At 40.9% G+C, this 4650-nt stretch overlaps 1 pseudogene; it reads right to left on the minus strand.

Annotated features, from left to right (window-relative positions):
* Window positions 1–2048: 2048 nt before the first annotated feature.
* LOC107721047 (transcription factor Sox-8-like) lies at window positions 2049–4468 on the minus strand (annotated as a pseudogene).
* Window positions 4469–4650: the final 182 nt, after the last annotated feature.

The raw sequence follows: 4650 nt of genomic DNA on the forward strand, positions 1-4650 counted from the left end.
CTGAAGTTTTCCTAATTGCCATACTGGTCATCGGCTGTATTCCTGTTAACGTGTACAGTATGGGGGAAATCCAGCCGTGTGCGTGTAATCATCCATTCACATCCCTCCTAATGACTGTCAGTTTTCCTGCCTCTCCATTTTCTGTCCAATTAATTCTTTTCTTACTTCCCGGAGAAAGAGAGACAATAGAGCCCTCCAGCACATAATAGATCATTAAAATTTAGCAGTTCTTGGCGGTGGCAACGTGTTTCCTCCCTGGACTGCTTGGCATGAATGCAAGACCCCGCTTTGAAATTCAAGCCAGCAGAGCACTCCTCACCCCTCCACGCTCACACAATTCACTCCCAATCTCAGCCCATTTCCATGCAAAGATCATCTCAATATGCTCTGAGTTTCTGTCCCGACAGACAAGTTCCACGTATGACTGAAATGCATACTAGCATACGACTGACGGACAGTTATACTGGAATGGACAGATATGCAATTCTCTTAAAACGTGTCATTGAGAACAATGAAGACTGGGAATATTAGATTGTTGCTTTGCAGCATGTTGATAATTCATATGCACTTCAAATCACACTGCATTTTAGAGCCACGCTCACAGATGAGAGAAGCTTGCAAGGAAAACAAGTTTGCTCATTCATCTACTCAAGTCGCTTGAAATGAAGCACCCTACAATAATTAAAATGCCTCGGTGCTGTTCATCATTCAGGCATCCTCCAAACCCCATGTCCTTGCGGTAGTCATTGTTTATGTCTTATAAAATGGTAACTAAAATGTTATCACAATTAGATATGGTAGGAAAATTACAGAAGCTTTTGTTGATTAAAATCATGGCAGCCTCTCTCGACGCCGACTGCTGCAGCTGCTTAGAACAGAGACTTATTATTCCCAAAGCAAAACCATGATATATCTTTTGGTGATGGCATATATTTGCTGTATACGTCCATAAAACCTCATTATTTCACTAAACTTGGAAAAAAAGTCAAATCAACTATTTTGCCTGGAGTACTGAAAAAAGGCTTTTTTTTGCAAAAAAACAAAACAAAACACCAAAACAAGTTAAATGCAATTGCTTTTTGAACATTCTTATTCGCAAGTGCGATAGTATCCAGTTTAGACAGCCATTTTTCAGATAAAAATTTATTTTTCCACAAATATTGCCAGCACTTTGTAAGAATTAACCTGTTAACAAAAGTGAAGATTCACAGCCAAGTCACTTCTAAATTATACATAAGAATAAAACTGTTTGTGTTTCGCAGCCTAAAAGGAGATTAAAATGTTCAACGGACTGCTATATAATTAAGGAAATCGATTCAATTCAAGACAGCCAGTGACAGTAAGCATGTGATACCAATGACTGGCGGTGTTAAAAATGCAATTATTAATGAGCTTGCTGCAAACAAAGAGCCTTCGACATGTTAAAGTGCTCACCAAAACGATGCATAGGTAAAATAACAATAAAAAACAATTGCTAACGATTAATGTCATCTATTATTTTTCAACGAGAGTTAGTTGGTGACACAAAACAAGGTTTTGCTGCATCTGACATGCTCCACCCTTTCAGCTTTTGTAAGTACTGTAAAATAGAAACAAACGACAACACAACATATACATATTTGTGAGCCTGCAGCACAAAAGCAGTGTTAAGTCGCTGGGGTATATTTGTAGCAATAGCCAAAAATACATTGTATGGGTCAAAATTATACATTTTTCTTTTATGCCAAAAATCATTAGGATATTAAGTAAAGATCATGTTCCATGAAGATATTTTGTAAATTTCCTACTGTAAATATATTAAAACTGAATTTTTGATTAGTAATATGCATTTAAGAACTTCATTTGGACAACTTTAAAGATGATTTTCTCAATATTTAGACTTTTTTGCACCCTCAGATTCCAGATTTTCAAATAATTGTATCTCATCCAAATATTGTCCTATCCTAACAAACCATGCATCAATGGAAAGCTTATTTATTCAGCTTTCAGATGATGCATAAATCTCAATTTCGAAAAATTGACCCTTATGACTGGTTTTGTGCTCCAGGGTCACATATATGAAATAGGCAATTAAAAATGAACACATTTTAGATTAAAAAAAAGAGGGATTAACCACAGAGAGATTCTGACTGAAGCTAATGCTTCCCGAATATTCATTGGTCCCTTTTCTCTGTGATCCCGGAGCGCGCGGCAGTCCTCACAGAGGATTTCTGCTGGCTCTCCACAAATTCATCACGTCTAGCACCAAGCGTCAATGTTTTGATGTGTCGAAAAATCAGCATGCACTGGATGCTTAGTCAGCTGGCACAAACGCTGTCCTTCGGTGTAGTAACGGACACAGCTCAAAGCGGCCTGGAGAGCGTGGTGTAGCCCGGCTGATCCCAGCTGGCGGAGGGACTGTGGGAGGGCGGGATGGACCGGCTGCTGAGGAGGGTGCTCCGTGAGGAATGGAAGTAGGGGTACTGGTAGAGACCGGAGGCGTAGCTGGGATACTGGCTGTAGTAGCCCGAGCTCTGACGCTCTGTATAGTCACACGGAGGGCTGGTGAACGAGGCGCTGTAAACGCCGTACTCGGGCGAGTGCTCGCTGTAGTGACTCGGGCTCAACTGCTCAGTTTTAATGTGAGCTCTGTGCTGGCTCACGTCGCTGGTGCCAGGCGATGAGGGCGCCACGGGCCCCTTGCGGCTCCAGGAGGCCCCGCTGCTTGCAGGGTGGCTGTAGGACGAAGCGTACGAGCCGTCGGAGGTCAGAGGCTGGCCACTCGGAGGCAAGTACTGGTCGAACTCGTGCACGTCGAAGCTTTCCATGTTGCTGATGACGTCTGTGCTGAGCTCGGAAATGTCGACGTTGCTGAAGTCGATGTTCTGTCGTGCGCCGTCAAGCAAGCGTCTTCCTTCATGCTTGGGGTTCGGCTTTCCTCCGTGATGGAGGTCCGTTTTGGGCGTTGTAGGGGGTGTCGGGGGTCCATGAGGCTGACCTGAGGATGACAATAAACCACAGAATTAGGTTGGGGTTATATGTGACTAGAGATCGACCGATATATCGGTTTACCGATATTTTTCCCGATATTTAAGCATTTTACCATAATCGGATATCGGTTTTGTAATATCGGATTCACCGATAAATGCCGCCATCTTGTGGGTGTTTTGAGAATTGCGTGCAGGATCACCATTGCAGCGCGTCTGAGGGGAGACGAGACAACAACAACTGCATGGTGCAGGTACTTGATTTGCTGTAGTTAGTAAACTTTATTTAACATAACAGCCATTTATGCACAAATTAGATGCATATCCTGATATATAGTTTACGCAGCTTGGCTCGAAGAAATAGAGACCAACTCACGGAGTCATGTAAAATAATCCGTCAAGTCCTGTCCCAATAAAGACGTAACTTTGCCTGAATTAAATATGCAGCCATGAATGAGCGCATGTTGGAGAGAAAAGCGCTGAATTTAATTCTCTCTCTGTTGTATATTTGTTCATCATTAGTCTCGTGAAGCAGCTTTCATATTGCTGTTCACTCACTAGGTTGATGCGGTTGATGCTCAGCACGGCCACAGCATGTAACTTTTAACAAGATTCACTTGTTTAAAACACCCTAAATTGTATTAACATTTACTATATAACCATTATTTCACTAATAAACATCTAAATAAATACAACTCTATGGAAATTAATTATTTATTATCTCCGCGAGCCTCGTTCTCCGTCAACAGCCTGTCGAGTGACCATCGGTCAAGATCCAGTGTTATTTACCAATGCATTCGATTTAAAGTTAGGAAACAGACAGAAATCAACTACAGAGGAGATCAGTGAATGCAGCATATGTCCACTAAACGTGTTTATTATTTACACACAAAATATGACTGATATACTGATTTTAGAGGTTAAGACCAACGGGTACTGAACTACAACATACACTTTACAGAAAGTATAAATATTTACTCTAGGTAAACTTTGGAAGTAATATTAAGCTAATTTCGCAATTTCTAAGTCCTAATAATGCATATTGAAAATTATAATAAAAAAGCTTTGACTTAGAGACCCAGGATATAGCCTATGTGATGAATAAAAAATAGTTACAGAACTTAGGTTAACTAAAAAAAAGCTTCTCAAGCTTTACTTTTTTTTTTTTTTTTTTTGAATTTGGCGTTACCTCCTTATTCACCATTTTATGCATTTATTTATTTGAAGGCATTTGAAGACTCCGTCTTGGTTTTTCTGGTAGTAATATTAAAATGCATTGTTAATAATACATGCATGTCTAATAAAAGCATGATTGATCTCAGTAGCTCTGACCTCCAGAGTTTTCCGAGGGTCTTGCTGAGCTCGGCGTTGTGCAGGTGTGGGTACTGATCCGCCAGCTTCCTGCGCGCGGCTTGAGCCCACACCATAAACGCGTTCATGGGTCTCTTGACGTGCGGCTTGCTCCTGCTGGAGCCGTTCACTCGCACAGGCATGGGCACTAAAGATAAAAGCAGTAATAATGTGAAATAATTTTACTATTTAAAACAGCTGTTTTTAATGTGAATCTCTGTTAAAGTGTAATGTATTTCTGTGATGCGCAGCTGTATTTCCAGCATCATTACTCCAGTCTTCAGTGTCACATGATCTTCAGAAATCATTCTAATATGCTGATTTGCTGCTCAAC

This window comes from Sinocyclocheilus rhinocerous, unplaced genomic scaffold (assembly GCF_001515625.1).
Source record: "Sinocyclocheilus rhinocerous isolate Xijiao unplaced genomic scaffold, SAMN03320098_v1.1 scaffold1232, whole genome shotgun sequence".
NCBI classification, from domain to species: Eukaryota; Metazoa; Chordata; class Actinopteri; order Cypriniformes; family Cyprinidae; genus Sinocyclocheilus; species Sinocyclocheilus rhinocerous.